Source organism: Syngnathoides biaculeatus, chromosome 23 (assembly GCF_019802595.1).
Source record: "Syngnathoides biaculeatus isolate LvHL_M chromosome 23, ASM1980259v1, whole genome shotgun sequence".
NCBI classification, from domain to species: Eukaryota; Metazoa; Chordata; class Actinopteri; order Syngnathiformes; family Syngnathidae; genus Syngnathoides; species Syngnathoides biaculeatus.
In genome coordinates this window covers 16,412,839-16,436,247 of record NC_084662.1, presented here as the reverse complement: position 1 = coordinate 16,436,247, position 23,409 = coordinate 16,412,839, and the positions used below count along the sequence as shown (strand labels likewise).

The 23,409-nt window shown below is 45.3% G+C and overlaps 1 protein-coding gene across 1 annotated transcript in view; it reads left to right on the top strand.

Moving 5' to 3' along the window:
- The first annotated feature begins 4,922 nt into the window (after positions 1-4,922).
- hivep2a (HIVEP zinc finger 2a) overlaps positions 4,923-23,409 on the top strand; it is a 69,153-nt gene continuing 50,666 nt past the window's right edge. The window contains exons 1-2 of the mRNA XM_061812106.1: positions 4,923-6,112; positions 14,477-14,529. The gene's annotated coding sequence lies outside the window, so the exon portion shown is untranslated. The remainder of the gene's footprint in view (positions 6,113-14,476; positions 14,530-23,409) is intronic.

The following is a 23,409-nucleotide window of genomic DNA, read 5'->3' as shown; positions in this document are numbered from 1 at the left end:
GCGCGCGCGCGTGTGCGCATGAGTAAGCATTATTCATCCGTCAGCTGTCACAGGAGAGTTTTGTGTTGCGTTCAGGGACGAGAGCCTTAGGCGAGAGGGGTGTGTGTGCGCACTTGTTCCTTTTTTTCTCACTTTCAACATCTTTGCAGTGACGACAATTTTGGCAAGCGTGCACATTTTTTCGCCCCACACAACTTTATGTGTACTGTGGAAAGAAAAAAAATTTCCAAGCAACTAAAATCCACATTAACTTTATTAGATACACAATCTGAAGAGTTTCGATGTTTAAAAAATTCCCAAAGATAATAGTCACAACACAAAGTCGCTAGCATGCATGTCTTTTTTTAATCACAAGTAAAGCATACTTCATTATTTTGACTAAAAATATAAAACATATTTGGCAAAACAGCAGCTCCATGTCTTAAATGACTAAATGCACTTATTAAACGAAATAGAATGCATGCCACCCGTCACTAAAATGTACAAAATACTAGTCAAAACTCAAGTGTACATGCAAGTCAAGCTTACAACTCACTTCGCAAAACAGTGCGCATGTCACCTGGATCGGGATCGGGTCCAACCGGGAGTAATTGAGCTTGCTCTAATTGCCTAAAAACTAAAATCAACACTTACCTTCACACGCGCACACAAATCAAAAAGCAAAAAAGATGGGGATTGGGCCCAGTAAACCGCATTTAACTAAGCGATTGGGAATAAATACCACAAATGAAAAAAATCTGTGAAAAACTTTGGCGTTGGCTTGGTCCAAAAATCTGTCAATCAACAAATGGCGAACCTGTCCACTGTACACCATATCAAGAAAAACAGATATGGTTCATCTTTTTACCAAAATTGTGGAAAAAAACTTTAAAGACACACAATGTCCATTTATAAGCCATAGCAATACAGAGTTGCTATAAATGTGCGTTCATGCTAGCCCTTATCGTAGATTATATATGTTACGATGTCACAGCTGTAAAAGGCGCTTAAGCGGCACCTTTGGTGCAAAAGTTGTTTGCTGAGCGAGATGGCGGGTGGGTGTGGCGTTCCCAGCACACTTTGGAATTTGGCCGTTTTGTTGCGATGATCAAATGGAGAAGGTTCTTTCCAACGTCACGTCTCAGCTATGATATTTTCCATCCAATAAGAGTCCAACCTCTGCGTGTTTCTATGTCAATGTACCGTAATTCCCGTCCTACAGCGTGCACCTGGCTACAAGCCTCACCCAGTACATTTGTAAAAGAAATACAATTTGGTACATACATACGCCGCAGCTTTGTAAAAGCCGCAAGTGCCCACGTTGAAACACGAGATATTTACAACGAAATACTGTACACATAGAGTTAAAGGCTAGCGCCGCTGTGCTAACACTAGCGCTAACACTAGCGCTAACACTAGAGCCGCGCTAACAGGGGCGGTTTAAAAAAAAACATACTGGCAAAAATCACTAAGACACGGCAGTAACATGCTAGGGCAGCGCTAACAGAGCCGGACCGGTAAAAGTCGCTTCCTCGGCACATACATTCCACCGATCTCACTCTTAGCTTTTCCGCTCGAGTGCCCCCTTGTGGCCGTTAGAAGAAAATGCACAAACAACAACAACTGCATAAACCGCAGGGTTGAAAGCGTGTGAAAAAAGTCACGGCCTATAGGCCGGAAATTACGGTAATCTGTCAAACGGTTTCCCAATCTGGAGTCCTGGCCCGTTGGACTATATTAGCAATGGGACTGGTTCTTAGACCGCAACTCACATTTTAAATTCGTCCTTACGTGGCCAGAGTACCAATGCTCGACGATGTCAGCATTTTTCCGCCTTCTGATTGGTCATTCAGAGCAAACAAACTTGGACCGGCAGGTTTCTAACGCCTCCCTGCCACTGCATTCGCGATTTCCTCACTTCGGTCCCGGCGCGGGTCCGGTCCGGGCTCGCCGGTGCCCCACCGGGAACTTACCGTAACAGCTCAGCAAGTTCCTGCTTTCCCCGCTCGTTTTGGGTCCGAGTCAACAATGAGCGGCGGAGCTCGAGCTGCAGTCATCTGAGGCCAGCGACACTCATGACTCACATGACTCAACATCTGGCAGCGCTGCCACGCTTCGGCTAATGAGGGACTTGTTGCAAAAACACATCAAATCCTGTGTGTGTGTATGTGTGTGAGTGAGGTGAGTGAGTGGGACTCAGGGTATGTGTGAGAGTCTGAAAGTACGGCGTGAAGGAGACGGTTTGAGGGTGAGGGAGCGTGAGTTAGTGGGTGTGTGAATGAGTGTGTGAGAAGATTACTGTTTAAGAGCCTGAGAGTTAAAATATGAGAGAGGGTTGCATTTTATGCCTGTGTGCGTGTGATAGTGTATGAGATTAGATCGAGCGTAAGTGTCTGAATCCCCCTTCTTTCCTGCGTACGGAAAGCAGATATGCAAATGGCCTCCTGGCCGTCGCCATGGCGCTCCGTTGCCACGGCGTCACCGCTGACGAGGTCATGCACCGATGAGCCTCTTATAGGCCGAGGCAGACGTTAATCCACTTAGAGCTGGCCAACACACGCTCACACATGCACACGCGCTTCGCTTTTTAGCTTTGTGCTGCAGGGAAAATGACAAGGTTGTCGCCGCAAATGCTCATCGAACCTCAATGGGACACACGCGCGCGCCGCGCGCACACGGCAGTTCGTTTACGACGTGCAACTAAAAGAGGAAAGTTTGGTTTTGATATGCTGACTTGGTCTTGGCTCCAAAGGAAAAGGGCACTTGGAGCAAGCTGCGATGAGAAATTTGAGCTTCAGATTCTCTGCCACTAGCAAAATGAAGCAATGGCGGTACTGTAATGCCCTCGCATGTGGGCAAGGAGAGCCGCAATCGCCATTCGTGCAACGGGACGGACAGTCGAACACAAATTCAAAACGAGAACGACCGAGGTGAGCTGCTGTCGGCCACGGCTCACGCTTAAAAATCACACGCACGTTAAACGGCCAACTCGACTCCAGCTTCTGCCTTACTCACTCGGCCACGCCTCTTAAAGACATAACTCAAACTCCTTCTTCGCGAACATACACCTTGTGGCGCATTCTTCACATTCAACCTTTATTGATCCATGTAAGGGACGGGTGTCAAACTCAAGGCTCGGGGGCCAGATCCGCCCCGCCGCGTGATTTTATGTGGCCCGCGTAGGCAAATCTAGCGTCAAGTTCCATGATTCTTGTGAAAATCACTACCAAAATTTCAAATTGTCATATATCCATCCAACCATTTTCTTTGCTACTTATCCTCACGAGGGTCACGGGGAGTGCTGGACCCTATCCCAGCTCTCAACGGGCAGGAGGCGGGGTACACCCTGAACCGGTTGCCAGCCAATCGCAGGGCACATCGAGACAAACAGCCGCACTCACAATCACACCGAGGGGCAATTTAGAGTGTCAAATTAATGTATGTTTTTGGGATGTGGGAGGAAACTGGAGCGCCCGGAGAAAACCCACGCAGGCACGGAGAGAACACACAAACTCCACACAGGCGGGGCGGGGATTGAACCCGAGACCTCAGAACTGTGAGGCCAACGCTTTTACCAGCTGAGCCACTACCTTGTCATATATCATAAATGATAACATTAAGCTATTACAAGCATTTTTGTGTTACCAGACATGACCCATCGTTAAAAAACCCATTAACCTCCATTTCTGATTCCATTAATAGCCCTGATAAGGGGCAAGTGGGTGCAAATTCTCATTCGCAATCCCATCCTGGCGGCTCATCAGCAGCGGTGACGTCCGGCATCCTTCACTGACTTTCCAAACGCTGATATCGGGATGAATGAGCTGAGTTTTATGATTTGTCACAAGAGTGTCGAAGTCGTTTGGGGCAAAACCTTTACCGATTCGAAAAGGGCAAATATTCCCCGATTCATCGGACAGGCCCGAATTATTAGGATGTTGGTCGTCGGAGTGCCGTCCCCTCCAAATGTCTCCAGTGCTCCCTGAGACATGCAGCGGGCTCCCCACCCCACATACCAGACTGCATATTTTTGGAAGCCTCCACCCTGGGGAACTCTTTTACTCTCCCCCTCCCGGCCCCCGAGCTCGAGACCCCTAACAGATCATCTCTGGATGCCTTTGGAAATCCCCCGACCTGAATACATGACCTAGTGTCGGTCTCAACATTAGATCAACTGGCGCTGAAGTCACTTTGGCAGATATGATATCAGATACCATTATGAAACATATTTTGATGTTGGACTCTGTCCTGCCTGCTCTGGGCAACACTTAAACAGTAACAACCCCACTAAAAATCCCAAAATGCAAACGCTCTTCCTGTTTAATGTCCCGTTTTACACCTGAATAAAAGTTTTGCCAGAAGCATGCGCAGATTTTTTTTATTTTAACAGAATTCCTCTGATTATTTTTTTTTATTATTATTATTTGCCGGGCCAAATGCAACCTGGCTGTGGCAAATGGTTTTGTGCTCCCTGGATTGATGGAGAACATGGAAAAAGTCAGGAATTCCCAAGGTCCAAACATGTTGAAGTTGAATAAAAATGAAAAACATGGCTGGCATAACTTCATTTCCAGCTTTTCTGCATACAAGCCTTTCCTGTATGAAATGATACTTTTACTCAAAAGAGTTGATCATTTGAATAAATTATTTGTGAACGACTCAACAAAACCGGGTTCCGACTTTCGTCACGGTACAGCGGTGAATCTTGAAGAGAGAGATGAAAAAAAAAAGTTTTTAGCCAGAGAAGCGGCGGCCAAAATGTGTCAGCGTCGTCTCCTTCCAGTTCTGGCTGACATCAACCGCGATAATTTATGCACGATGGAGACAGTGACAGCGTTTTTAATGAATATATCACAAAAAAACACTCAATGAGCAAAAGGCAATGAACAAAAAGACATTGCTACAAACTTAGGATGGTCATTGTTGTTTTTTGTTTAATTTCAGGAAAAATTAGAGAGAATGTTAAAAAGTTCCTAGCAGTGTACTTGTGAATCAGAGTCATCCATCTATTTTCTTTGCCACTTATCCTCACAAGGGTCACGGGGAGTGCTGGAGCCTATCCCAGCTTTCAACGGGCAGGAGGCGGGGTAAACCCTGAACTGGTCGCCAGCCAATCAATCGCACGGCACACAGACAAACAGCCGCACTCACAATCACACCTCGGGGCAATTTAGAGTGTCCAATTAATGTTGCATGTTGATGGGATGTGGGAGGAAACCGGAGTGCCCGGAGAAAAACCCACGCAGAACATGCAAACTCCACACAGCGCGGGGCCAGGATCGAACCCGGGTCCTCAGAACTGTGAGGCCAACGCAGTAGATGTCATATTGCAAGTCGTGGACGTACAGAGTTGTGATACATTTTTATCTCTCTTATACTTGGTGTTATATTCTATTAAAAATGGTATTAGAAATTGTACTGAACTTTGTGCTTTGGAACTACATCCGAATTGGATTGGAATGATCTGTATGCAGAGGATCGACAGGAAGCCAGTCGGCCAGTGAGACGGACAGAAAGACAGCTCCGGAGGTGACCGGGGAATCCTGCTCCGCCTGAGCCGGCAGACAGAGCTTCGTCCTCGGCCAGTGCTCCTCCTCCATCTCCTCCCACTGTCCCGGTTGCGCGCTGGGGGATCCGACGACGTCACACACGCGCACGCACGACAAACCCGCGCACGCACTCGCAGGCAAGCGGGCAGGCAGGCAGGCAGGCAGGCAGGCAACACAGTCTCTATCTGTCACTCCCTCTCGCCGCTGCTTCTATTCTGGGAAGCGGCGCTCGGAATAACCCCGTGTGAGCGTGCGCGTGTACGCGCGTCTCCGGATTTCACCCCGGCACACGCACACGCTCGCATTCGCCGTGCGGCTTGACTGCGGCGGCGGAGCTCCGGCAACCAGAAATCCGCTCGGGAAGGACTTCTTCCGTTTTGACGCGCAAGTTTTCCTCCCCGAGGCGCGCGGCTTCTCGCCCGGATTCCTCGCCGCCGCCTTCCGTCCTTTCTGCCCGTTCGTTCGTCCTCCGGAGCCAGGAAACCGAGAGGTGTCAAGCCCCGAAACGGGAGCCCGGTCGGACTCGCTATCACCGCGGCGCCGGCGGCGGCGGCGGCGGCTCGTTGTCATTCCCTCTCCGGCAGGTAAGAACCGCTCGCTCTCTTCCCGAAGTGGCTTCCTGGCTCCGAGCCGCGTTCGAGGGCTGCTCGGACGGGCAGCAGACGAGCCCTCCGTCTGGGGCGGAGGGCGGGGGGGGGGGGGGTCTCGCGAGTTCACGGCGGTGCAGTGGGGAATACCCCGGGCACGCGTTCGCTTGCATGCAGATTAGCCGCGTTGCGTAACAAGCCGAGGAATTTGCACGGTCGCGCTGCTGCGCTGACAGGCCGGAGGAGCGCCAAGAAGCACCGCGCCGAGGCCGGAAGCCGAGCCGGGAATCACGGCCCGATGCTCGGCTGCTTGACGGCCGCTCGCCGGTGGTCGTTTGTCAAGCGGTTTGCCTGACCGCCGCTGTCAAGTGTCGCCTTCTCGTGAACTTATGGCGCACTCGCTTTTGGTCTTTCCTGCGTTATTATAGCGCCTCTTATTCTGCTTGATGCACTTTCTAGCTGTTGGAAAAGTGTGCAATATGGGTGACTTTGCGAGTGTGTGTGTGTGTGTGTGTGCTGTTTGGGTCCCGGCCGAGAAAGTGTGGATGAGGAGCCGGGCTGGTGGGTGGCGCGCTGGCTGGTTCCGGGAATGTTCCATGACGTGTTGACGTCGAGAGAAGGGCCCCAGCCGGGGAGACTGCGACGGCCAAGCCGAGTCACCGTTTAGTCATTTAATTTTCATGAATTAAAAAAAAAAAAAGTATTTCACCTTATCATGATATGGTCTTGCGTGTGAAATCTTGAGAGAAAAATATTTGTCTTTGTTAAGGGTGTAACAAAATGTGGAAGAAAACCGTTTGTTTTGTGTCTCTTTTTCCTCTTTACTTTTTGCTGTAAACGGAGTGCACTTTTTTCTTTCTTTTTTTTTTTTTTAACAAATGGCAAGCAGCAATAAGGACGTTAAGGTCATCTTAATTTGTTTTCCCAACTCTCCTAAAAGTGTTCAAATAAGTATTTTGTGTGCTTTTAAAGGGTTGGAATGTGCCCTCCAAAATCAAATCTGGTGAAAATATTTTTTAACATCTTATATAAGAATATTTGCGTTTCTGGAGTGGTTTTCCCGAAACCATCAGGTATGAAATTAAACGATTTCAAATATTTATCTCCCTGTTTCTTAAAACGTGTCATCCAGCGATTCCTTCCGCATTTCTGCCCGACTGTGATGTCACAACGTGTCTGAATATCGTAACAACCACTCTTCAGACTGACTTGCCAATGAACTCATCATGTCAAAGCCAAAAGATTAGCATTAGCACTGTTAGCTTCTAACGTTTATCCCGTGTGTTCTCCACATTTGGTCGTATGGCGTAATGCCTGTGGGTGCTCTCTTTAGGTGAATTCACTTTTTATTGACTTACTTGATCGGTCAGTGATGTTGTTGACGAGACTGGTTCTGTTTGGCCACGCGCCTTTTCAAATGTTTTCATTCTCTTTTCCACACTGGAGGGCTGTGTCGAAGCAGAGGATGATTGGAATTTAATTGGTCGAGCCGTCTTTCTCGGATTCTTGTTGTTTTTCCTTGGGCACGGTGGTTTCTTGAATACTAAAGAAGTGGTACAAATTGGAGCCAAAGAAGGCCGATCCCCACCCACACACACAGATTATTTCACAAATAACTACTTTCGGGTTAAAACTTAAAGTTTCAACGATAATGGCTTTTTTTTTTTAATTATTAGAACCTCCCCTTTTAAGAAAAGTGGGAACTCTTGCAGTCTCCTTTAATAAATACATCATTGATAGAAAGAAAAAAAGGAAGGTAAGAAGCAGCTTCACAACGCCCCCCCCCCCTAAAAAATATTTCGGTGGAAAGTGCAAATAAATGTTAAAAGAGTGCAAATATACCCTTAGCGCAATGATTTCACTCTGCAAATACGGGGGTGGTGGATTTATGGCCCAGCCGTGATGATGATGACAACTTTTTTTTTTTTTTAAACAGAGGAGTTCCAGTGAAAAATCATCAATGAGAAATCTCGGAGGGATTATTTTTGACAAAAAAACGAAAAATAGAAGTCGCAGCCCATCTGCACGGCCTGGCGGCGGCCACTAATTTGAACCGGGTCGTATAAAGCAGAACAATGAGCGTGTGAGAAAATGGAGGCGAGGGTTGAGCGCGCGCACGCACACGACAACCACTAATGAAAGCTTTCGCGCCTCTGCAAAAATCGCAGATTGCCTCGTAAGGAGGCCGACACTTGCGTACCCGGCGTTCTGCTTGCAGTCTGATGCCGTTGCTTACACAAGACGCACTTATATTTCATCGTCACATGATCGTCAAGTGCGGGATGTCGGCCGGATTTGTTCTGGAAACCGTCGAGTGGTTTGACTGATCATTAGAGACCCTCACAATACATACTGTGTTCCGTGACATTATAAGAGCCAGATTTAACCAGAGGAAACGGTAGACTCTCTTCTCTCACCAGAATTTTTTGTTGTTGCTTTATTTCCATTCTTTCATAATCACCAGTAGGACATGGTTTGGTTAGACGCAAAACACTGGTTTCTGACCACAAAGTGGAGAAAATGAGCCTTGAGGGGAAAAAAAATGGAAATACATAATTTGTGTGCGAGCTGCCTAAACTTGCCTGACTTCCAACTTGTTGGCAGTTCTGTCCCTCATAATCAACATGACAATCTGAGATTCACCGCCCATCTATATCTTCTACTAAAAACCTGTGCTGATCTCCAATCCAAAGTAAGGTCACACTGCCATCTACATGGATCTGTTAGTCATTCCAGTGGAAATCAAAGCTGGATTTCACAGACGCTCGCAGCGAGACAGTCTGTCCATTTAAAATAAATAAATAAAAATTACAAATATATTCAGGCGGCACGGTGGATCAGCTGGTAAAGCGTTGGACTCACAGTTCTGAGGTCCCGGGTTCAACCCCGGAGCTGCCTGTGTGGAGTTTGCATGTTCTCCCCTTGCCTGGGTGGGTTTTCTCCCACACCCCAAAAACATGCAAAATTAACCCTTTGCGAGCAGGGGTTGCAAATTTGCAACAGGTTTAATATAATTGAAAATTTTAATTTCAGACTATAATTTTATGAAAGTATCAGATTTTACGAAATTACAAAATTTTATTTGGTCCAGAGAGGGTTAATTGGACACTGTAAATTGCTCCTAAGTGCGATTGTGAGTGCGGCTGTTTGTCTCCATGTGCCCTGCAATTGGTTGGCTACCAGTTCAGGGTGTACCCCGCCGCCTACCCGTTCACAACTGGGATCGGCTTTAGCACTTCCCGCGACCCTTGTGAGGATAAGCGGCTAAGAAAATGGATGGATGGAAATATATTCATCCATGGCAGTAATTTTATAGGTAAGGAAAGGCCGCCTCAGTGAAATATTTGTGGCTTGCAAGCACATACCTTGAGTCAAAAGTTTCCAACTCGTGGATATATATATTTTTTTAATTTATCTTTAATACCTACCAGATCACTTGGCTGTCGCTTTCTTACTGTTATTTTAAGCAGTGCCCATTAGCGGTACTAAGGAACCTGTTAAAAAAAAAAAACAAATAAAAAATATCCTCCAGACATATAAAATCAATGAATCACCCAGCTGTTGTACTTCCTGTTAATAGCAAGAAATGTTCAAAAGCGTAACAAAAGTTCAAATTTGTCCTTTGATGCTAACTGAAATGAAGTCGCGCGAGCCACAATTCAAATTGTAAAGTTTAGCGCCAAACTAGTGGCGTAATTGACTTGACAATGCTTTTTGGGAGGGTTGGGGGTGGTATTTCAATTGGTGCAAATTTGAACTTGAGTCCTGTGTGTTGGAACGCGCTGACGTGATGAAGAGCTCGTTATCATTAGAAGACCGTGTGACCGCTTTGCTCAGGATTTTATCATTTGTGTGTTGTTTTCTTATGTCGGTATAAGCAGAAAGTCGGGGGGGGGGGGCCTCCTTGGCAGACGAGAGACTTACTGAGAGGCGGCGGCGTGGACGCCACAAAGGTCGACTGTAACTCATCTCGTCGGCCATCAATGGCGCGGCAAACTTTTGGTTGGCGTGTAAGCGAGCTCAAGAGCAACCCAAGAGCCGCTGGATGAATTATTGACACACACACACACACACACACACACACACACACACACAAAGTGCATACAAAAGTCTACACACCTCTTCAAAGATATAAACAAGTGAGACCAAGATAGGTCATTTCACAACTTTTTCCACTGTTAATATGATCCTGATTTATTTGAAACCAAAAACAAATGGCTTCCGAGAGCTGAGGGAAAAATAAACAGGTTATTGGTAGATATGGTTGCACAAGTGTGCACACCCTCATGAATGGGGTTGTGTGGTGTCCTGAATGAACCTGTCATTTAGAGTACCTGTGATTAACCCAAAAGCAAGTTTCAAATGTTCTAGGAGGCTTTTCCTGACATTTATTTTGCTGTCTAGCAATACCTGAAGGTTTTGTGCTAATAGAGCTTTTTTTTTCATGATGCTGCCTTCACCGCGCTTCACTGTTGGTGTGGTGTTATTTTGGTGATGACACCATGGTTTGTGCTGTAAGATGTGAGCATGATAATGTCTGGAAAAGCCTACTAGAACAACAGAACTTGGTTTGGGAATTAACTACAGGGACTTCAAGTTGTGGCAGTGTGTTTGATTGTGATAGTTTATCTCTGAACACAGCCACACACTCGTTTATAAGAGGGTGTGAACACTTGTACAACCACATTAACTCATTTCTTTGTACTTCCCATTCGCAAAACAGAGTGGGATCGTGGCATTTGTATTCATTCTCTATCACATCCTAAACTTCTCCATATGATAGCTTCAACGTGTATATATTGCTTCAGTTGTGTTTGGCCACAAAGTGACACTGCCAACTAGTGGTCTGGCATGTACATGACAGTGTTGTCACTCATTTTGCAACTCTGCGAGAGCACACTTTTCGTTTCAACGTGAAATTTGTCTAAACTGCATTTAACGCTTCTTTTTATGATGTACTTGGCGCATAAGGAGTAGAAACACGAGAGGAGAGTCTGGAAGACACATTAAGATGTAACAACACAATTTTGCTTCTTTTTTTTTGAAGCCATTGAGTGTTTGTGTGTGTGTGTGTGGATGAGCAGTAGAAAAAGATGTTCTTGTTTTTCATCCCTCCTCCGTCATGTGTTTGCCCTCAGCGGCGTAAAGTCACCCTCGTCAACGTGAGACATTTCCTGAAGCCTCCCGGTCTTTGTGCCTCCGTCTTCCAGTTTGTCACTTCTCAAAAGACAGAACGCCGGTTAGCTTTGTTAGCCCTGTCACGAGGACGTCGACGCAATTTTGAGGTGCCGGCGTACGTCTTTTACGAGCTCTCGATTTGAAAGCAAAAACCTTTTGAAACGTGCAAGCAGACGTTCTATTTATATCGCGTCCCATGAGAGCGCGTCGTTGAAATAAACGGTGGCGGCGGGGCAGCAGACAGCCGGAGCGTTCCCCAAACTGGCCTAGTTTCTCAGCGGCAGCTCGTATTCAAACACTTTATGCATTTATGCATAATGCACTTGCGCTAAATCGGCGATTTTCAAATTGCCGTAACCCGGCCGATGCACTTGAGTTATCTATTGTTACATATATATATAAACTACATAATCACTGGACACAGGATTAGGCACATCACATTCCTGATTCTTCTCATAAAACTGTGAATGCTCAACAGTGGTCGCAAATGTATGCAAAATCCGTATTTAAGAAGTGCAGATATTTGTGAAAAAAGTGCACAGGCAAAATTAGAAGTACAACCTCTGAAATGTAATGCAGCTTATTTTGCAGTCCACGAGTCATCCCTTAAAGGGGAAATCCAGTGCTTTCCATGAACAATGTATCCAGTAGGTCATGTAATATGTACTCTATTTTGACAATGTGATGTTAAATTCTTTCTCATTTCATAGTGTTTTGAGAAGATTTTTATCAACAATTACAAATTTTCAAGGGAGCTGCCATTTTCACGATTCACATGACTTACGTGCGCGGATGTGACGTGTAAGGTGCCGCACCAAAGGATCGATTACATTGTGCCCAGCGCTGATTTCTCGTCCTTATCCTCATCTAATGAAGAAATAGCAGTATCGGTTGATCGGGTATATGGAGGAATACTTCCATACAGGTTTGAACCTGTGGCTGTAAATAATGTTGAATATTCGGATAGTTCTTCGGGCAGAATGACTATTCGGAGGCCTCGCGCGGGACGTAAGTACGTAAACAAAGCCACCTGGGCCGGCAGATGTGGATGTTTCTACGGACGGGAATGACGCAGAATCTGACGAGCGAGCTTCAGCGTCCGGCGGAGGCCGTGAGCTGAGCTTCGACGTTTGGCGTTCGGCGGAGGCTTTTAGCTGAGCTTCGGCTTGAAGCCCACCGCCGTAGCTCGCGGATGGTTCGGCGTCCGGGGCTAATGACCTCCGCCGCCTGGAAGCTCGGCTAAAGGTCTGTCGCCGGAGCTCGCTCGTTAGACTCCGCGTCATTCCTGTCCGAAGAACCCTCCGCGGCTGCCAGAGCTTGCTGCCCGCCTTCAGTGGTGGCGGAGGCCTTTAGCTGAGCTTTTGCGTCGGGGCTAACCGCCTCCGCCGCCTGGAAGCTCAGCTCGCGGCCCACCGCCGTAGCTCGCTCGTTAAACTCCGCGTCATTCCCGTCCGAAGAACCATCCGCAGTTGCCGGCCCAGAGCTCCTGGGGGCCTTTGTTTATGCACTTGTATCCCGCGCGTAGCCCTCCGAGTAGTCAGACTCCGCGTCATTCCGCACGCAGAACTAGCCAAATATTCAACATTATTTACAGCCAGAGGTTCAAATCTGTATGGACTTATTCCTCCGTCTTCCCGATCAACTGATACTGCTATTTAATCAGATGAGGATAAATGTGAGAAATCGGTGCCGGGCATAATTGGTGTCCCATGTAATCGAGCCTTTGTTGCGGCACGGTACACGTCACATCTGCGTACGTAGGTCATGTGACTTGACCCTGAAAATTTGTAATTGTCAATAAAAATCTTCTCAAAACACTATTAAATGAGAGAGGATTTAACATCACATCGTCAAAATAGGGTACATATGACATGACCTATTGGATACACTGTTCATGCAAACCACTGGATTTCCCCTTTAAGAGTCTCCAGTTGGCTCAAGATGCTGCTGCTCACCTTCCAACTGGAATACGTAAGAGGGAGCATAAAATTCCCGATTCTGGCCTCCTCCCACATTCGGCTCCCTGTGCTTTCTAGAAGACATTTTCAGATGATTATATTTGTTTTTAAATCTCCATACGGCCTCCGGTCATCTGATCAGCTGCTTCGAGAATAAGAGCATTTTATTTTTGTTTTGAGTTGTTTTTTTACGTGAACATGTTTTGTTGGATTTTTTTCGTGTATTTTTCCTTGGTAACGTCCCACCACTGGTGCAAAATAATGTTCCTTCGGCGTACCTAATGATGTGTCCTTGCACACAATATTTTCTGGTTTCACTCTACGTTGACTATTTTGCATACAAGCACAGGCAAAATGTCTTTCAGGAAATTCAAAGCGATCGCGTCCCGGCGGGCGAGTTGAACGAGAAAGCCCAGCGGATTTAAGAGGGGGAAAAAAATAGCAAACGAAAATGACAAAGTGTGACGTGAAGCAGAATGTCCCCTGTGTGTTTTCCAATTGTACTGTTTGTCAAATGCGTCAGAAAATCAAACGTTTGTAGAAATGCGCGGTGAAGATCAGATAAGGAAGTAAAAATAAGTTTCACGTCAAATTCATTTTTTTTTCACCCTCTGCCCAAAATGTTTCTCACTTGGCACTTCATTCGGCACAACATCTGATACGAAACGATTTGGCTTTTTACGGCAAATCCTCCAAATTATCGTCCGTTTGACAGCAAGCTCTACCCACATTAGATAGTGTATGCAAATACTGCATCGCCTTTCCGTTTAGTGAACAAATGTTGTTCATTTGGGTGAGTTCCCTTGTTTGAATTATTTAGTACGAGGTCAGAAGTTCAATCAAAATGTTTGCTTCATACCAAAAATCCCGATTTTCTGTTAAATTTGTGGCTGGGCCCTTGAGGCTTTTTGGTGTGTCCTGTCATGATAGATGTCAGGAGTCTTTCTTTTTTCAACTTCCTGTTCAATTCCAGAAGTAAATCTTTTGAGACTTTTTTTGTGCATCCCATCACATCGATGGGTAAACATGGTGTCTGGAACTTATTTTTTGTCTAACTTCCCAACTGGTGTGTCTGAGTCCAAAAAAAGCAACTTCCAAACCAAAATGGCTGACTTCCTGTTGAATTTGAAGTACATGTTTTTAGATTCTGCTTCCTTTTTGATTCTGATTGAAGTGTGAATCCCATTCCTAAAATTTGGACCCTTCTTCTCTTTGCATCCTCCAGCAACTGGAACCTGATTGTGTGTTTACTGGGCTGGACCACAGAACGACTATCAGGTAAGATAAATGCCACGCAACGCAACTGTGTGCATGCGTCAGCCACTTCCTGCCCGAGTGCCTCAGCCAGCCAATCAGATCGCGAGGCTAATGCGAGCGTCTGTGCGACTTTCCCGTTCCGTGGAGCTACTCTGCATGCGGTTGCCATGGCGCCCGCATCCACACTCTCCCCTGCATCTCTCCATCTGCTCCCATCTAGCCTTCGTTATGTCACCTCATACACAAATGGATTTTTTTTCGGCTGGTATTTTGGTTTTATCGTGTGGTTTTCCTGTCGCGTTGTCGCGCCGATCTCGTCAACCCTGCCACTTACGGGCGCCGTCAACTTGGGTCACTCCCGTGTTTAAAATGAGCACATTAACGTTGATTGAGGCACTCGTGTAGTTTAGAGCTGTGGTTCTCAAACTGGGTCTGTGAGCTGTAGATTGGGTGGGCAGTGTCCAACAAAATAATTTTCAATAAATGATTTTATTTTAAAAGGTGCATAGTGACGTATGAGGATTGCCACACTAATGAAAACCAACATAATAAAGCAATGAAAATCTCTCCTAAATTGCGATCCTAAAAATGCATTACTGCATCAATAGTCAATCTTTTAATCAAAATTTACATTGTTACACAAATGTTTTTTTTCAAACTGTGCAAATGGTGTCTTTTTTTCTATAATATACATCAAGTTGAAACACAATTAAAATGAAATAAATTAAATATTATGAGGATTGGCACGGTGGAGCAGGTGGTAACGTGTTGGCTTCACAGTTCTGAGGACCCGGGTTCGATCCCGCCTCCCCCTGTGTGGAGCTTGTATGTTCTCCCCGTGCCTGTGTGGGTTTTCTACGGTTTCCTCCCACATCCCAAAAACATGCAACATTAATTGGACACTCTAAATTGCCCATAGGTGTGATTGTGAGTGCAGCTGTTGTCTGTCTCCATGCGCCCTGCGATTGGCTGGCAACCAGTTCAGGGTGTACCCCGCCTCTTGCAGCTGGGATAGGCTCCAGCACTCCCTGTGGCCCTTGTGAGGATCAGCGGCAAAGAAAATGGTTGAATTATGAGGATAAAAGATTGGCTGGCAACCAGTTCAGGGTGCTGCCTGATTATAGCCAGGATAGGCTCCAGCACTCCTGTGACCCTTGTGAGGATAAGCGTCTCTGAAATTTTATGAGAATACAAATGTATTTTTGAAATGTAATTGTTGAAATATTTTTTTGGTTGAACCCTCGTGAATTCGCTGTCACGCACTCACTCAAATGCACACTCATGTTCTCACGCTGCAAAACACACACACACGTGCTCTCATACACTCACACAAACACACGCACTCTCATGACATCACATGGTTGAGCACACACACACACGCACACACACATTCATTAATACGCTCACACACTCAAACACACTCTCTCACACACGGACATTTAATTGCCAGTTGAAATCAAGAAAACGTGTAGTAAAAAAGCAGTAGTTGAAGACAAAGTGTGTATGTAGTTGCCATGGTGATCCTGGCTTGCTACCACGGATGCAAGCTGCGCCATTGATGGGGAGGGACTTTTTGTTTTTTGTTGTGGTTTTTTTTTTTGGGCGTGTGCACATCTAAGATAACAATTGGGCATCATTTGACTGCGTCGCGCGGCACAAGACCATCACCCGGACGACAGCAATTTTCCAGCTTCCTGTTTCCGCCACGTGGCCTGCCGAGATGGGGACGAGGCGATAAGGCAAGGGGGTGAGTTCAGGTGAGATGAGAAGGTACGCAGGTAAAATAAGGAAGTTGGAAGATGAGGTGGGGAAAAGGTCAGGTGGCGAGGAAGTGAGAGGTGAGGCTAGGAGAGGTGGAGCCAAGGAGGTGAAAAGTTGAGGAAATGAGGCACCCAAGAGGGTGAAGAAGGTGAGGAGGTTTGGTCACGAGGAGACAAGGGGTCGAGGTGGCTAGGAGGCGAAGAGGCAAGAAGGCAAGGTGCTCGTGTGCGCTAGGCATCACTCGACTCGTGAGGCGTGCCACACGGACCCTAGCCGAGCCCACAGCAATTTGTCGGCTTCCTCTTTCCTCTACGCGGCCTTGTGTTCACTGCCGGCGCTTTTGTTCAACCATTCAAATCACATGAAAAGTGTGCGCGCGTGTGTCGGCACACGCCAGCGCCAAACGCTTCCGCGTCGTTCCTCATGCAAATGAAGCCTTTGTCGCTTGTGCGGGCTGCACACTTCCTTTCCAGCCTTGCAGTAGCATGAAAAGTCTGCGCGCGTATTTGTGAGTGTAAAACATGAACGGGGACAAGTGGGCCAGTGTGCGAGGTCATATTTATACAGTACATGTTTAATGCATGTCCACGTTTGTGTGGTTTGTACAAATGTTCTACTGTATGGAAAAGTGGGAAAAAAATGCTGGAACCTCAGATATGAATCGAGACATGATCCACCAACGTTTGCATGTTGGCCTTGTTGGTGGGGGCGACGTTCACATCAAAGTCAATGCACGTGAATTTAAAATTATTCACAACTTAATAATTTCTCAAATAATTTTCATCGGGTTCATTTTATTGATGTTAAGGCATGTTATTAATACAGCACATCTGGAAAAAAAATAGTCCTTAGTTTTTACCTGTAAAATGTGATGCTAAGCTCGCTAGTTGTGTGTGTTTCTACAGCATTCTGTGGAACCGTATGCAGCACAGTCTGCCGGTATTGTGATTTTATTTTGATTTATTTTGATTTTCGTGCCATCCACACACATGGTAATACGCTAACACTTTTCCCCTACTAGCTTAGCGCCGCCATCGTCGCAGCTCAAAGGGCACGTATCGAATCTTGCTATTGTTTGTATCTATATAGATTTATTCTAAAAACAAAGCTTCATTTAAGGCTTTTAGCCAAGGTTTGCCTTCTAAACCTCAAGTCCCCCCCTCCTCGTCATCATCATCATGATCTCCCCGCCGGTGGGGAACAGGTGGCGAGCCTCCGCCATGGCCGCCGTGCAGTTCTCTGGCTTCTCGCCTGAGACGAGCGAGGGCCAGACGGTGAAAGAAAAGGAAGAGGATGAGAGAGAAAGGAGAGCTGTAAGTTGGCGTGTCGCTTAAGGCCTTGACGAGAGGAAGAGGAGGATGAGGAAGAGGAGGAGTGGGAACGGAGGTCTGTTATTTGTAGTCGTCAATTGGAGGCACTTAGGAGCGCAAAGCTGTCATTTGGGTGACATCATATCCTGTCCTCGCACAGGAAGTCAGCAGACGCAAAGGCAGCCTGGCTCCAGCAGGTGCGCCAACACACAAATGCTTGCTGTTGGTTGGGGTTCGGGACCAATAATTGACCCTCCTCAAAAAATGAAAAAAAAATCCTTTATTCATTAAAACATGGACCGGAAGCTGTTTTCCAAACAAAGTTCCTCATATTGCCCGCCGTTTTACTGCCTTTGGACTCATTAAGATTCTCTGAATAGTGTTCTTGGACATACCGCACCAAAATGAAAAGTCCAATATATTTGATTTTATTTTTTCCCCTCTCATATTTTCTGAGTAGTGTGACATAAACTGTGATGTTGACCCTTAGGATTGTCTTTCAACAGCGCCTCGCTTCCCTCGGCCGCTGTCGTCAACATTTATTCGCGTGCACAAACCAATGTTTACGGAAACTTTAGCACATGAATTGACAGAACGCTAGCGTGGTTATGTGTGAATGTTAGCACTAGCACTAGCTAGCTGTATAAAACGATGTTGCCTGTTAGCTAGTTGTAATAACAGGATATGAACATGACTTCAAACTCTCCTTAAAGTGTGACGAACTTAAGCAGTCTCACCACAGCACCCAGGGAAGACAACAAAACATTAATTTCATTTTTTTTAACACTAAACATTGCAGCAATCAAAAAGCACCTCTTCCTCCTGCCAATAAGTGTTGTTGCCGCCATGGCAACACCTATATCCAGTACCATTAACACGTTTCCCAGTCCCGCGACAGTTTGATTTGACAAATTAAGCCGAAGATAAGATACAGTGATATCATATTTGTTACGTAGTGTTGCTGGTGTTCTTACCAAGACATGGCTGTAGTCTCACATAGTACCATCATCTGAGACCAAATTTATCGTGTAGTTTGATCCAGGCATTAGACGCGCACCATGAGTGATGCAGACTCGATGCTGGCGACAGACTTCCTGCTACCTACCGCAACAGATATTCTGTGAATACCATAAATATACATTTTCTGCCTAAGCTTGTCGGACGTCTGACGTGTTGGCATTCCTCTCCCTCATAAACAAAGTGGCAAGGTGAGATTTACAGCCTAATCTTTATCTTCTACTCAAAATCTGCACTGATCTAAAATCCAAAGTGATTTATTGATGTCATCTACTAGTGTTTGGTCGTTATTACAGTGGTTTAGCGTCAGGATGTTGGTACCAACGTTTTTCAGGCAATAGTTGTTTGTTAGTTTCATGTTTATTGGGACAAATGGTGATTCGCAATCAGGCAACGCTTTACTGAACTCCAAATTTTTTGAACATCAGTGTTGCTTCAACAACATTCTGCCGTTTCCTCTTGGGCTCCATGTCAGCACGCTAATCTTAATCTCACGCAACTGACATAATTTTTTGGAAGGGGTGGGGGGGAAACAGCTTGGGCCTGGTTCCTTTAGCCGCTCGGATTAGCCATCATTGCTAACTCCACGTGTGGCATTGAGACAAGATGATAAAAAAAAAAGAGAAAAAAAACTGAGCTCGACGCTAGGGTATTAGCGGTAAGAAGCTAGCGCTGCTGGCTAGCTGCCCCCCGCCTGTCGTACAGCTGTCAGATTAGCATGTGCTACCAGTCGTTAGCCTGCTGGAAGCTAGGACAAAAACAAGCAAGTTCATTGTTTATAAGTGTGCTTGTGTGGACGATGGACAGATTTGTTCATTATTTACCGTACATGTGCCCTGACATGAACTGCTGGTCATTCTATTGTTTATATGTGCGATCCCGCCCCCTTGCCCAAAGTCAGCGGGCATAGACTCTACCTCACCTAACAACCTAATGTGGACAAATGCCGAAGAAAATGGAAGGATAGAAGCAAAATGTCATTATGTCTCCTTTATTTGTCCTCTTGATCTCTTCTTGTCCTCTTCTATTCGTCCTTCTCATTCTCAGTCTTTCCTTCATGTTGTTCCTCCTCCTTCTCCTCCTCCTCCTCGTGTCCTCTTTTATCCCAAAACCAAACAAAAAAAGTCCTTCTTTCTCCTCCTACCTTCTGCGGGTTGACATCAGCGTGAGGCCTCTCAATGTCTTTCCTCTCAAGTCCCTGACAGCACAAATTAATTTATTCACACTTTGTTGTCACGCTTACCTGTGTGTGTCCCAAAGGAGCGTGTAAAGCTCCAAAAATATCGACACAAATATCCTCTAAGTCCTCTTAAAAAAAAAAAAGAATCAAAAGTGCATTTGGAGATGTTTCTTACTCAATTTTGACGTTCAAGACATGCTATTTATGTCGTTTTTACTCGATATTTACACTGAAATGAAAAGACCTCAAGGAGGAGTTCTTCATGGGAGATGAAGATGCTGACAGGCTGAATGGTTCCGGAATGTTCTGTGCTTTCTTCATGTTTTCTCTCAGGAGTTTTAGGACAGAATATTCCTGAAATTTTGTGATAAACATTGAGTTTTTTTTTTTTTTTTTTTTTTAAACAAAATATAAAAGTGCCCGTAATCTTGTGTTGGGTGGGTGCCTTTACTGAGTTGCCTGGTTACGTCTGGGTGTGAGTTGTGGCATACAGCAGCTTCCTGTGAGTGTTTTCAATTTGTATGTTTGGCTGTACTTGTCCAGATGACAGGGTAACTACACAATAATAACTATAATAACTGTACGGCTCATCCCCTACCCCACTTTGCATGAATGGTGCTGTATTGTGACATAAAAATTGCAGTAAAATAAAATCATCCAAGCGACTGCTGGTAATGAAAAAAAAAACGTATACAATGTGGTGCTTGTAAATCAAGGTGTCAGATCATAATAATCTTAATATATTGTAGTAGTTTACTCCCAAATCTTACTCATGACGTCTTTATCATCTTAGACTTCAAACTGGTTGGGTCGTAATCAACAGCGCCTCTGCGGGTCGCAGTCAAGCAGTGCACCCCAATTTTATCTCTATTGCGTCGACTTCATTCATCCTATTCAATTCAAAATGATGAAATTAGCATTGTTGAACATCATAATTATATAAAACAGACATAGAGATTTGTGCCAAATTGCAGCAATAATTTGAAAGATTTTACCAGTAAGGTTTTCAGTGTGGCAGGGAACGATTAAATCAAGAATTGATGAATATGTTTTTTTCCCCTCAGATCATTAAAAACATTTAAAAATGTCCATCTCTTTATTGTAAAACAGGACATTCTTTCCAAATGACAGCGCAGCAATTGCACAAACATAAATTGATTATGGTTCATTTCTTGGTTTTGTTCATCAAATCTATCATAAAATCTACAACAACAAAAAAAAATTCAATCATTATTTTCCAAAGTAAAAGTTAATGTTTGAAAATGTCTCATTTGGATTCATCACAAATATATCCAGTCTGCTTTCAAAGAGGAATACAGAGGACAGGAATCAGGCTATTTACTGGTGCAAGGCCGAAATCTGGAGCCGGTTTCCAGTTCCTCATTTTGCTGCGCGTTTCAAGCGGTATCACAAACAAACACAACACTTTGAGACGTTTATCTTCATCCTCAGTCCGGACCACCTCAAGGTTTCCTGTTTGGTTTGTGGTGCCGACAGCAGCCAAGGCGAGGGCTTTTATTTTGGTGTGCGTCGAGTGGGGGAAAAGACGAAAGATTGACGCCTTCACAGATGTTGACGCGAACTTTCGCGCACAAATCGAAAGCCGTCAGTTTTGATTTAACATAAAGAAAAATTCAGGGTACCGCTTATTAAAAAGATGGGATTCATTCCAATGGGGCTAGATGATTCTTTTTGAGTTATGAGCATAAAAATTGTACTCTTATCTCAAGGCACCTCTCTACTGACATTGAGGGTGCCCCCCCGCTGTTGTGTTTGTCCGTCTTGCGGCGCACGTTCTGTAAGTCGTTGCCGTCCGGGTGGAGACAGGGACAGGCCGCGTTGTTGCGTAACAGGGGGCTCTTATATAATTGGATGCATATTTGATGGAGAGTGCGGCAGCGATAATGTAGCGAGAGCGGGACGGGGGATTTTGTTGCACTTGAGCCTCCCGCAGATGTTGCGTCACCGGGAAGCCTAGCGGGAAAGGGGTGTGTGTGCGTGCGTGGATCAATTTGTGTGCGTGTTGCATCGCAAATATGCAAACTGTAGTTCTGCAGTTTCACCATCCTTGCAGTGAAGTTAGCCGGTTTTAAAGGGGCGGTCCTGTGGCATGCAAGTGAGCAACTGTACAATGGCAAGTGCAGTTTTTCGGGTTGAGCCCCCGTTTAAAAAAAAAAAAAAAAAAAAGGACAAACAAAGGATGGAAACCATTTTCCCCCCCATGGGGGCAGCACTTCATAGGGACGAAAATATTTGCACACAAGCTATTAAAAAGTTATTTACATCGTATTTCATCTTTAATGTTCCTGTGTCGCTTCCACTGAGCTTCCAGCCTTTTTTTTTTCTGCATGCTTCTAAATTGTGATGGTAAACAAGTTGGTTTTGTTTGTGGCTCCCCTCCACCCCGCCCCTCCCTTCTCTTAAAAGTGCACAGTGACTCATCAAATCACCACATTTTTTATTTGACCTAAAAAAGCCGCAGTCGGCTTGATTACCGGCTAAATAAATGCAATCAATTCAACACGTCAGTGCGGGAGAATAACGACAAAAAAAGTTTATTTTCACTCAACAGTTCATTTGTAAAGTAGTAAAATAACCTTTTAGTTGAGTTTTGACCTGTTGACAAAAAAAGTTGTAGGTTTTGCAATCAGCAGTGCGTGCTATTATAACAAATGCCGGGATCGTTTTATTTTTGATCCCGCTTAAAGCCAAATGGAAAACGGAAAATAAATTCCCACTTTGTTAGTGTAAAAGTTTGCAACAAACAACACTTTTGTTATATTTTCATGCGTCCATAGCATGTACAGTAAATATTCCCCGCATCCAAAATAACCAAGAAAGCAGCGACACGGCGCTCTGAAGCAGCCTTGCTAGCACAAAGTTCCTGATCATATGCTAGCTGTCAAGTCAAATTTGAAAAATTCTCACCACCTCCTCACTTGTTTGCCTTTCTCTGCAGGACGCACAAGCACTCACAGCCACGACGAAGCGCTCTAAAGCGGCCATGCTAGCGTGCTTTCCAAACGCAGTATGCATATTGTTTTGTATTTCCGCCGTTACCCTTCTACTTTTTCCAGCTGTCAGCTTCCAGTCGCAGCTAACCGTGCTAGCCCGGCTAACAACAGAGCAGTTGACCTTGGGAGTAACATTGCGTTTACGCTAACGTGCTTACGTAACGCTGCAACTCTGCCTGTCGTTAGCATTGATTACACTCATGCTGGCACGCCTGATCACCAGTCAGCCGGGGGGGCGGGGGATCAATTGCAGGCTAACGAGATAAACGAGTGCTCTAATTAGCTAACCGAGCATCGGCCGGCTCGATGTTTGGGTGGACAGTTAGATGTCTTGCAAATGTACATGCCAGACCTCCCATTTCCTCAAAGTTATTATAATAATCATAACTATAGAATGCAATTTGTGTGTTGTTGAAACTTAAATTCGACACTTCGTTCAAATGGTAATTTTGTCGTGGAAAATTTGGAATGATTAAAAAGCTACAATTGTGGGGACTGGAAAAAAGTTCTGCCTAAATTCAAACGGTCAAAAAGTCCAACACCTTAAAAGTCAAATAATTCAAGTTTGACAATCCAAAACTCATCGACCAAAAATTTATCAAAATCCAATGCCCCAAAA